The following is a 12570-nucleotide window of genomic DNA, read 5'->3' as shown; positions in this document are numbered from 1 at the left end:
CGCGCCTAGAGTTGTGGAAGCAAGAGCTCTGCCTCGCCGCAGGGCCACACAGACCTGCTCATTCCAAGTCTTAGGCAGAGGAAAAAAAACCCAAATTTTCAGAGCAGAGGCCTGCTTTTGAATTAAAAACTGGGGCAAACTGCAAGGCTGTAAACTTGGCCGTGGAACTGCAGGGTCTTCCTGACTCACCAGGGATAGACTGGTCTCCCTCCTTGGATTTCCAGTTCTCTCTAGTGGGAATTTTATAAAGGAAAGTGCATAGGTGGAATTGTGCCCACTTGCACTGTCGGGAAGAATACAGTTTAGGAACTCTGAAAGGTAGCGGTTCTCGTGAGAGGTGACACAGCAGGAGTTTTTAAAATGATGTACAGCATAGAAAAAGTGGCTACAGAAAAGCCTTTCTCCCTCTCTCATAACACTAGAATTTGGGGACATGCAATGAAGATTCAGGACACATAAAAGGAAGTTCTTATTTACACTGCGTACAGTTAGACTTCGGAACTCCCTCCCACAGGAGGCCATGACGGCTGCCAACTCGGGTGACTTTGAAAGGGAATTAGAGAAACCAGTGAAGGCAGTGAACATCCTGTACAAGTGCCTGGAGGCAGTTGGAGGATGGATAGCGGCTAATGGATTGAGGTTGAATCCTGACAAGACAGAAGTACTGTTCTTGGGAGACAGGGGGCGGGCTGGTGTGGAGGACTTCCTGGTCCTGAATAGGGTAACTGTACCCCTGAAGGACCAAGTGCGTCGCCTGGGAGTCATTTTGGACTCACAGCTGTCCATGGAGGTCAATTCTGTGTCCGGGGCAGCTGTCTACCAGCTCCATCTGGTACGCAGGCTGAGACCCTCACTGCCTGCAGACTGTCTCGCCAGAGTGGTGCATGCTCTGGTTATCTCCCGCTTAGACTACTGCAATGCGCTCTACATGGGGCTACCTTTGAAGGTGACCCAGAAACTACAAATAATCCAGAATACGGCAGCTAGACTGGTGACTGGGAGCGGCTACCGAGACCATATAACACTGGTCTTGAAAGACCTACACTGGCTCCTGGTACGTTTCCGAGCACGATTCAAAGTGTTGGTGTTGACCTTTCAAGCCCTAAACAGCCTCGGTCCAGTATACCTGAAGGAGCGTCTCCACCTCCATCGTTCTGCCTGGACACTGAGGACCTTCTGGCAGTTCCCTCACTGCAAGAAGCAAAGTTACAGGGAACCAGGCAAAGGGCTTTCTCGGTAGTGGCACCCGCCCTGTGGAACACCCTCCCACCAGATGTCAAAGAGAAAAATAATTACCAAACTTTTAGAAGACATCTGAAGGCAGCCCTGTTTAGGGAAGCTTTTAATGTTTAAAAGGTTATTGTATTTTAGTGTTTTGTTGGAAGCCGCCCAGAGTGGCTGGGGAAACCCAGCCAGATGGGCGGGGTATAAATAATAATAATAATTATTATTATTATTATTATTATTATTATTACTTATGGAGGAGAGAGGCCTATTGATGGCTACTGGCCACGGTGGCTGTGCTCTGCCTGCACATTCAGAGGCGGCAGTGCTTCCAAATACTGGTTGCTGGAAGCCACAGGAGGGGAGAGAGCTCTTGTGTTCGAATCCTGCTTGTGGGTTTCTCATGGGTATCCGGTTGGCCGCTGTGAGAACAGGAGGCTGGACTCTGTTCGAACAGTGGTTCCGGATCACAACTAGGATTGTCCTCAGGAGAAGAACGGACGTCTTTCTCGGATAATTTGAAGAAATATTACGGTATGGCGAACTCGCGAGCGGGATTTGAGCTGTGGAGCAACAGAAGTAATTTGATTATACTATTGCGGTTATGATTTGATAGGTAGATGGTAGGGTGCAGCAGAAGGAGAAACGACAACTCTGTGGAAAAAGAGGCGGGAAGCCGACAAAAATGAGAGAAAAGGTGAAACTGTATTTTGATTCTGTATGTTGAAAATGTTGAAACTTAATAAAATATAATCAGAAGGAAAAGATTGTCCTCTGGATCATTTGATGCTGTTGCTCTCATTTTGAAAAGGTATCTATCCATATTCTGCAAATATATATACTACACTGAAATGTTTAAACGTTTCTTTGCTTGTCCTTCAGTCTTCCTATCACGCTTGCAGTGGCGTAGCGTGGGGGGTGCAGGGGGGGCCGGCCGCACCGGGCGCAACATCTGGGGGTTAGGGTTAGGGGGCGCAAATCCATGGGTTAGGGGGCGCAAACTACTTGCCTTGCCCCGGGTGCTGACAACTCACGCTACACCACTGCACGCTTGCCATCTTTTCCTGCCTCACCCCTTGAGACTTCCAGAATGTTCTTAACTGTTTTTACAGTGTTTTTTTAACTGTTTTAGAATACCCACAGGCTATGTAGGGATGGATTGAGCTCTCCACATCAGTCCTCTCCATTTATTTACTTGCAGTATTCAAATGCCACTTATCAGGTGGAGCTCATAGAGCAGTTCGCAGATTATTGCAACAAAAGGCACCGGTTGCTTTTTGTTTGTTGTTTTAAGTTATGAAAGAATGGGAAAGACAACTTGTTTGTTAAGGGGAAAGCTTTTAATGCTTCTTTGCCACTTCTCCTTCAAATATCCCTGTGGTGGCAGTTGATGGCAGGGGGAAAGGAAGGGGCCACATTTCTGCCGCAATTTGTGATTTGAACTTTTTACACACACACACACACACACACACACACACACACATATACATATATATAGCCTGAAGATGACGAGTGAGACCTCGTCGAAACGTCGCCTAGACACCCCAACTCTTACACGGGAAGACACCCGAAGACACCAAAACCTGCATTCCTGTACCCGTGAAAATCTACGAAAGCATATATATATATATATATATATATATATATATATATATATATATATATATATATATATATAAATCCTCTTGAACATTTGGCAGGAAAGGGATCTCAGGGTTTCATGGCAGTTTGCTTGATGAAAATGTCACCCCAATGTATGACAACTGTGAAAAAGGCAAAGTCTGTTCCTTTGGGGGGGGCGGGGAATTGAAAATAAAACTGCCTGTCTGCCATAAAGATATAGGGAAGCTTTTTAAGGTCTAATGTTTTATTATGTTTTTATATTTGTTGGAAGCTGCCCAGAGTGGCTGGGGCAACACAGTCAGATGAGCAGGGTACAAATAATGTTGTTGTTGTTGTTGATGATGATGATGAATCTGTGGTACAACCATACTTGGAATGCTGTGTACAGCTCTCCTCGCCTCCCTTAAAGAACAATATACATTTCTAATTTGTTTTTAAATATATGAAGATATTACTGCAAAGTGCTTTGATCTTCCTCATAGTGGTGAAGGGACAGGATACCCAAATCCTGTCTGTGAAATCACCCCAGGCCTCAAAACTGTCCAGAATTCCCTTTGTCTTCTAAAAATCCAAAACAGCTTTTCTCTGCTCTCCTCTGCTCTATCACAAGATGCTGTGGCAAAAGGCAAAATGTTACTTTTAAAGGCTAATGAATAGACTCTGTCATTGCCAAGAATACTCAGGCCTGAGAAACGAATCTTATCTCATTCACTTGCAACACCTTTGGACATGTTGAACCGTTCTCATTCCCCTTTCCTGGGAAGGGTGCCAAGAGTCCACAATAGTCCCAAGACAGCTTTCTGTACATGCTCAGGAACCTCAACATGGGGCAGGACTCCTGAGGGAGGAGAAAGGGGGAGGGAACTAGAAAGGGGTATATATGCTTGTGCACATGATTGTGAACTCGTGCATGCTTTTTGTGACTTATCACACTTGCTCCTTCTACCAGTTCATGGATGGTAGAAATAAAACCTTTTTCTCCGAAACTATTCCTTGAGTGTCTGTTGACTCCCACTTCCCTTTCCCAGGCGCAATATTTTTCCCACCCGAGAGCAAAGCCTCATAAGGCTAAAGTGGTAATTATAAGCTTGTTATCAAGCAAGCAACAAAGCAGTCAATAAATTAAACAAATGAAGTAGAGAAATTTGCTGATGAGTCTTCATGAGGATATAGCTGTTATAGCTATCCACTGTATTTTTCGCTCCACAAGACGCACCTGACCATAAGACGCACCTAGTTTTTAGAGGGGGAATGCAAGAAAAAAAATCCTTCTCTCTCCTCAGGGAAAAGCCCCCAAGAGCCGCACACACGTTCTGCGTGGCTCTTTAAAGGGAACGCGGCTCTTGGGGGCTTTTGCGGAAGGTGGGGGAAATGAGAGAGCCACGCTCCATCACTTCCCCCACCTCCAGCAAGAGCCACGGCTAGCTGCCCGAAGCCTCCACAGGGCAGCGGGATGAAGGCTCCCCGTGCCCTGCGGAGGCTTCGCGTGGCTAAGCCAGAAGACAGAACAGCAAGAAGGAACGCTAGGCAGCGCTCCCTCTCGCTGTTCTGTCTTCTGGCTTAGACACGCAGCCTGCATTCGCTCCATAAGACGCACACACATTTCCCCTTACTTTTTAGGAGGGAAAAGGTGTGTCTTATAGAGCGAAAAATATGGTATATATCTCACAACATTGGTACAAGATGTGGAGAACTGAATTTAGGATTGTAAAAATGAGAAACCAGATGAGTTTAAGTGACTTTTCCATCCCTAGTGACATCATTTGACATCATCCTAGGGTGGGAACCCCTGAGGGTGAGGGTCATCTATCTCCACCCTCTGCGACACAGAAATCCTGTCCACAGCTGTCTTTGGGTGGGCTTGAACCACCAACCTTCTGGTTAACAGCCCGGCGCACTGACCCACCAACACTCCTCGGTTCAAGATTTTTCTCCAGGACCATGAGATCTAGAAAGTTGGCGAAGAGCGTTTTTGCTAACATATCTGGAAGCCAGATTCAGTTCCACCTTCCAGCTGCGCAACATTCAAAGGAATCCAAGAAAGGGAATGAAGGAAGAGTCGGCGCCATGGATTAAAAGGCTCTGGGCTTTGAAAAGGCAATGAAGTACATGTAGCAATCGTCGTGGTACTCATCAGACCGGTTTTTTTGCCGCCACAAAGAGAGGGTGTGGGAAAGCAGGCAAGGTGTGTCAGGAGGCCTGGAGGTGAGGTTCACGACGGCTGCATCATAATTACACCTGTAATTATGCCTTACAACCTTGATGGCAGAAAGTGAGAAGGAACCTTTTAATGAGGGTGAAAGAGGAGAGCGCAAAATATGGTCTGGAGCTCAACATCAAAAAAACGAAGATCATGGCCACTGGTTCCATCACCTCCTGGCAAATAGAAGGGGAAGAAATGGAGGCAGTGAGATATTTTACTTTCTTGGGCTCCGTGATCACTGCAGATGGTGACAGCAGCCACGAAATTAAAAGACTCCTGCTTCTTGGGAGAAAAGCAATGACAAACCTAGACAGCATCTTAAAAATCAGAGACATCACCCTGCCAACAAAGGTCTGTATAGTAAAAGCTATGGTTTTTCCAGTAGTGATGAATGGAAGTGAGAGCTGGACCATAAAGAAGGCTGATCGCCGAAGAATTGATGCTTTTGAATTCTGGTGCTGGAGGAGACTCTGGAGAGTCCCATGGACTGCAAGAAGATCAAACCTCTCCATTCTGAAGGAAATCAGCCCTGAGTGCTCACTGGAAGGACAGATCGTGAAGCTGAGACTCCAATACTTTGGCCACGTCATGAGAAGAGAAGACTCCCTGGAAAAGACCCTGATGTTGGGAAGGATGGAGGGCACAAGGAGAAGGGGATGAGAGGACGAGATGGTTGGATAGTGTTCTCAAAGCTACCAGCATGAGTCTGACCAAACTGCGGGAGGCAGTGGAAGACAGGAGTGCCTGGCGTGCTCTGGTCCTTGGGGTCACAAAGAGTCGGACACGACTAAACAATAACAACAACACAACTTGTATACAGTGAGATTACGCAAACACCCCCCACTCAGGTCTGTAGGGATGATCGCGGAGTGGGGTCCGGAGGGAGCCCACTCCCTACCCGGAGGCAGCCACAGTCTGCCTGCACGCGTGACCTTGGGGTGCGGGGCACACCCCTCCTCACAGACAAGCCACAGCTGTCTGAACATTGTACCCTGTCTAACCTTTTGCGATCTCAGTAGTCTGCAGTGTCCTGTCTGTGACCTTGGTCTCTGAGACCTTTTGTCTCCTTCGTCATACACTGTGCAAGGGGAAAATGACACGGTGGAAACAGGTGCCAAAATAACTTTGTACCACCCCACGATCTCGGGACCGGAAGATGTGTAAAGGTCACGGCCCCAAATGTATCTGCCTGGTTTGCATGTTTGTCTCAATAAAAGGAGGCTCCACAGGGCTGGCCGGCAGCTTGCACGCAGCTCACATGTGCGCAGCTCACCTGCATTATCAACTCCTGCCTCATGTCCATCACTTCACAGCTCTCTTAGTCTTAATTCCCCTCGTTTACTGACACACACACATCAAACCCGGAAGTCAGTTGCCCTGTTGTTATCTTTTCATTCAGCAGCCTAACAGCCCACGGATAGAAGCTGTGAGGCCGCCGTGCGCGAGCGGCAGCCTGTACTGAGTGCGCATGTGCGGTATCCCCTACCAACTGCGTATGTGTGGCATCCCGTATGTTCGCTGCGTGTGTGCACTCTGTATGGGATGCCACACATGCACAGTCCGTACAGACGTCACATGTGCATCACCGGGCAGTTCGCCACGCCCCTTGATGTCCCGCCCCGGGTGCCGGAGAGGGTTTCTCCGTCACTGACTAGGTGGCACTGGGAATTAGTCATGTCTGGGCAGAGTGAAGAGTTTGAAGAATAAGGAGTTTGATATTGCAAGCCCGTGTTTGGATCTCTCTAGTTTTTTTCCTGTGTGCACAGGTGATTCATCAGCTGCTGCACCTCTTTTCTACGTTGTGGTCAGTGCAGGGTTTATGTATAAGCTAAAGAAGCGATATCTTAGGGCCCCACTCTCTTGGGGTCCCCAAAAAATTTAAAGGGGAAAAAACCCTGGATGTCCATTTCCAAAATATAAGATAAAAAGCGAATAAAATAAAACCTACATACAGCAACAGTGTTTTGTGTTGTGAAGTCCCTGTGATGTACCGTAAGTCATGGGCCCCGCCTGCTAGCCTGCTCCCTAAAATATAACTGGTTTTGCTCCTTTCTATATATAGGGTGCCTGCATTCTGCATGGACTGGTTGCAGGGCAACATGTGCAAATGGCTTTAGATACCTCTTAGGTCCATAAATTACCATACAGTGGTACCTCAGGTTAAGTACTTATTTCGTTCCGGAGGTCCGTTCTTAACCTGAAACTGTTCTTAACCTGAAGCACCACTTTAGCTAATGGCCGTGCCACCGGAGCACGATTTCTGTTCTCATCTTGAAGCAAAGTTCTTAACCCGAGGTAATATTTCAGGGTTAGTGGAGTCTGTAACCTGAAGCGTCTGTAACATGAAGCGTATGTAACCCGAGGTACCACTGTATAGCATATTCAACACAAAAAACCGTGACTATTTGTTGTTGACAAAGGACAGCTGGACATTACCTTCAGTAGCTAAGGGCCTCATAAACCTAAATCTGGCCCTGGTTGTGGTAGATATTGGATCCCACCACTTGCCATCCACACCAGGGGGGCCGGGTTTGCACCACTCATTTAAAGCCCCACAATTACCAGCGGCTTGCCTGGTTAGAGGCACTGCTGATAACGCCTAGGTTGCATGTTTGGCCCCTGTATGGGGCAGCTGCATATTCCTGCATTGCAGGGGACTAGAAAATGATCCACAGGGTCCCTTCCAACAGATTCCATGATTCCCTCTTTAAGCAGTCATGGTTTCCTGCAAAGGATTCTGGAACCTGGGAAGGATGCGGATTGCTATTAGGAGACCTAACGTTCCCAGAGTGCTTCAATAATCAAAACCTCTTCCCAGGGAACTCTGGGAGCATGGAAATCTGCATTGCTTGTTGAAATTAGGGTTATAATTAGGGTTGCAATGCACCCCTAATTATTATTCCTGGATAATTATAAGATGATCACGAAGATGTAATAATAATACATAATAATTTATTATTTATACCCCGCCTATCTGCCTGGGTTTCCCCAGCCACTCTGGGCGGCTCCCAACAGAATATTAAAAATACAGTGGTGCCTCTAGATGCGAATGAGATCTATTCTGGAGCCCTGTTTGCATCCTGAAGTGAACGCAACCCGCGTCTGCGCGTCTGCACATGCGCAGGTCACTATCCGTCACTTCTGCGCATGCACGTGGCCTCATTTTGAGCGTCTGCGCATGCGCAAGCGGTGAAAGCTGGAAGTAAACATGGCTTCCGGGTCGCCGCGGAGCGCAACCCGAAAATGCTCACCCTAAAGCAACTTTAACCCAAGGCATGACTGTCCATTAAAACATCAGTTATTAAAAACTTCCCTAAACAGGGCTGCCTTCAGATGTCTTTTGAAATGTCAGATAGTTATTAATCTCCTTGACATCTGACGGGAGGGCGTTCCACAGGGTGGGTGCCACTACCGAGAAGGCCCTCTGCCTGGTTCCCTGCAACGTCACTTCTCGCAGGGAGGGAACCGCCAGAAGGCGACCGGCTGAACGATGGGGGTGGAGATGCTCCTTCAGGTATATTGGGCCGAGGCCGTTTAGGGCTTTAAAGATCAGCACCAACACCTTGAATTGTGCTCGTGACCTTGCATTTCTGAATCTGACACTGCACTACTGTCCCCAAACCGTCGGATAGTTCCCAGTTTGTGGGTTGGGGGGAGTTATGAGTTACCGGCATTTATGAGTTACCGGTCTCTACAGCCACAGCAGGCGCTGTGATTCTCCGGCAGTTTCACATCACCCCTAGAGTTATGCTCCACAGACGCGCCAAGTGTCCTTATTTTCCAGGGACAGTCCTAGATTTACAGTAGCCGTCCCAGTTTCTGATTTAATCCCGGAATGTCCCGGAATGTCCTTAGGACGTCCCTATTTTCATCAGAGGGTATCGAGTTATGCGACCCCCAAGCCAAGGAGATAAGTAACCATACAACCTTTAGAAGACATGTGAAGGCAGCCTTGCATAGGGAAGGTTTTTTAAAAATGTGTAATGTTATGTTATGTTTTTTATATGCTGGTAGCCGCACAGAGTGTCTGGGGCAACCTAGTCAAATGGGTGGGGTATACAGTAAATAATAAAATTATTATTATTATTATTGAATAGGATGTCCCTATTTTCATCGGAGAAATGTTGGAGGGTATGGGGTTCAAAGCAGGATCAGAGTAACTATGGGAAAGTGCTATTATTATTATTATTATTATTATTATTATTATTATTATTATTATACCCTGCCCATCTGGCTGGATTTCCCCAACCTCTCTGGGCAGCTACCAACTGAATATTAAAACACAATACAGCATTAAACATTAAAGACATTAGCAGAGGCCGAGGCTATTGATGGCCACTCAGCTCTCTGACTTTGATCCACCTACATGCTAGAGGCAGGAATGCTTCTGAATATGAGTTTCTTGAAAATGCAGAAGGGAAGCGTTGCTGTTGCTCTCAGGTTCTGCTTATGGGATTCTAGTTGGGGAGAGTGAATACTGTACAAGGAGCTGGGCCAGACGGGCCATCGGTCTGATCCAGCAGCCGGGCTCTTCCTCTGTTCTCCAGATACAGATAGGTAGCCGTGTTGGTCTGCCATAGTCAAAATAAAAAAAATTCCTTCCAGTAGCACCTTAAAGACCAACTAAGTTAGTTCTTGGTATGAGCTTTCGTGTGCATGCACACTTCTTCAGATACACTGAAACAGAAGTTGCCAGATCCTTCTATATAGTGAGAAGGTGGGGAGGGGTATTACTCAAAAGGGTGGTGGGAATGGGAGATTGGCAGATAGCTGAGATGAGCCTGTTGACGACTCTTAACGACTGTAAAAGGTCTTACAGGAAAAGGCAAGGGGTGAGAAGGTGAGAAATGGCTTAGTCATGTATAATGAGATAAGAATCCAATGTCTCTGTTCAGACCAGGTCTCTCCATGGTTTTAAGTTTGGTAATGAGTTGCAATTCAGCAGCTTCTCTTTCCAGTCTATTTCTGAAATTCCTTTGTAGTAAAACAGCTACTTTGAGATCTTGTATAGAATGTCCTGAGAGATTGAAGTGTTCTCCTACTGGTTTCTCTGTTTTGTGATTCTTGATGTCAGATTTATGTCTGTTTATTCTTACGCCAAAGAATACTCATATACTCAATACTCCATGGTTTTAAGTTTGGTAATAAAAACTCATTACCAAACTTAAAACCATGGAGAGACCTGGTCTGAACAAAGACATTGGATTCTTATCTTATTATACATGACTAAGCCATTTTTCACCTTCTCACCCCTTGCCTTTTCCTGTAAGACCTATTGCAGTCGTTAAGAGTCGTCAACAGGCTCATCTCAGCTATCTGCCAATCTCCCATTCCCACCACCCTTCTGAGTAATACCCCTCCCCACCTTCTCACTATATAGAAGGGTCTGGCAACTTCTGTTTCAGTGTATCTGAAGAAGTGTGTATGCGCACAAAAGCTCATACCAAGAACTAACTTAGTTGGTCTTTAAGGTGCTACTGGAAGGAATTTTTTTATTCTGTTCTCCAGAGACGCCTTCCACTGCTGATGTTGGCTAAATAGAACTTCCACATTCAGAGGCAATCTACCTTAGAATAACCATCCGATGGGGGCAAAAAAATGAGGAAGGGGTGTTATATAGTTATGCAACCCCCAAGCCAAAGAGATAAGTAACTATACAAACTTTAGAAGACATCTGAAGGCAGCCCTGTACAGGACAGTTTTTATGTTTAATGTTTTATTATGTGTTTATATATGTTGGAAGCTGCCCAGAGTAGCTTGGGCAACCCAGTCGGATGGGCGGGGTAATAATAATAATAATAGTAACGGCAAGAACAATATTACTATTAGTATTACAGTGGTACCTCGGGTTAAGTACTTAATTCGCTCTGGAGGTCCGTACTTAACCTGAAACTGTTCTTAACCTGAAGCACCACTTTAGGTAATGGGGCCTCCCGCTGCCGCTATGCTGCTGGAGCACGATTTCTGTTCTCATCCTGAAGCAAAGTTCTTAACCTGAGGTACTATTTCTGGGTTAGCGGAGTCTGTAACCTGAAGCGTATGTAACCTGAAGCGTATGTAACCTGAGGTACCACTGTATTATGGAATAGGAAATCCCTATTTTCATCGGAGAAATGTTGGTGGGTATGTGCGCCGTTGTCTTTCGAGTCAAACGGATGCCAAAAACAACAGGAACTATTAACTCTCACTAGTTAACTCCCTCTGATTAGAATCCTCCCCGGTTTTGGGCCCTCTAACTGGAGCGGTTAAGAACCCAGGAATAGCCTTAGTGGGAATCCTACAAGCGGGATTTGAGGACAAGAGCACACTCTCCCCTTATGGTGTTTTTATAGAACCATTTTTATAGAACCACTTTGACTTTCAAAGTGGTATCAGAAGAGGAGGTTAAGGGGTGATATGATAGCCATGTTCAAATATATAAAGGGATGTCACATGGAGGAGGGAGAAAGGTTGTTTTCTGCTGCTCCAGAGAAGCGGACACGGAGCAATGGATCCAAACTACAAGAAAGAAGATTCCACCTAAACATTAGGAAGAACTTCCTGACAGTAAGAGCTGTTCGACAGTGGAATTTGCTGCCAAGGAGTGTGGTGGAGTCTCCTCCTTTGGAGGTCTTTAAGCAGAGGCTTGACAACCATATGTCAGGAGTGCTCTGATGGTGTTTCCTGCTTGGCAGGGGGTTGGACTCGATGGCCCTTGTGGTCTCTTCCAACTCTATGATTCTATGATTCATTGCGGGGTCTGACTATGGAGGCAGAGCGCAGCTGTCTCGGCTAGTAGCCTTATCTTCCCGCAACTTGCCCAACCCTCTTTTAAACTTAGAGCAAGGAGTGCCTCTGTCGCAAGAGATAAGCCCAAGCTTTGCAAGGCACAAGATGAAGATCACAGACAAGATAGATCTGGGCAGTCGCGATTCTGTGAGAGGGATTCTGAATAATTCCCCCAGAATTCTTTGGGGGAAGCCTTGACTTTCAAAGTGGTATCAGATCATATGCACGGTGGATGGGGCCGCAAAGATGCTTTCTTCACCAGAAACACAATTTCTATTGCATCTCTTGACTACGCACAATTATTTGCTTGCAGGCGTCCTCTACAGGTCAGTGAAGTGTATATAGTGCAATGAAAGCCAAGGCTGTGTACCAGCCTCTTTTGCACACAAATGAAAATGGATCTAAAGCTGAAATACACGAGGAAAAGAAGGGGGGAATAAATAACTCCTCCCTCACTGGAGATTTTTAACTGCCGGAGATGTCACAAACTTGGAGGTGCTTCTTGTTATTCCTGCCGGCCTGCCGAAACACCTCTCTTGATTTACATTGTTCCCATTTATCTTAGAAATCAGGTTATTCTTCATTAAGCAACATTTCCAGTGAGAGAGAGCATCCCAACCTCCTTTTAAATAGGGTGGGAATTCCCACAGTGGTTTAACCATTCCTCTTCCCAGGGAATTATGGGAAGAAGAAGAAGAAGCATATCTCAATAATTATTGACACCTTTAAGCTAGAGCTCCCAGCATTCTTTG

This window comes from Podarcis liolepis (assembly GCF_965112155.1).
Source record: "Podarcis liolepis genome assembly, chromosome: 15".
NCBI classification, from domain to species: domain Eukaryota; kingdom Metazoa; phylum Chordata; class Lepidosauria; order Squamata; family Lacertidae; genus Podarcis; species Podarcis liolepis.
Note: the sequence above shows the minus strand (reverse complement) of the source record.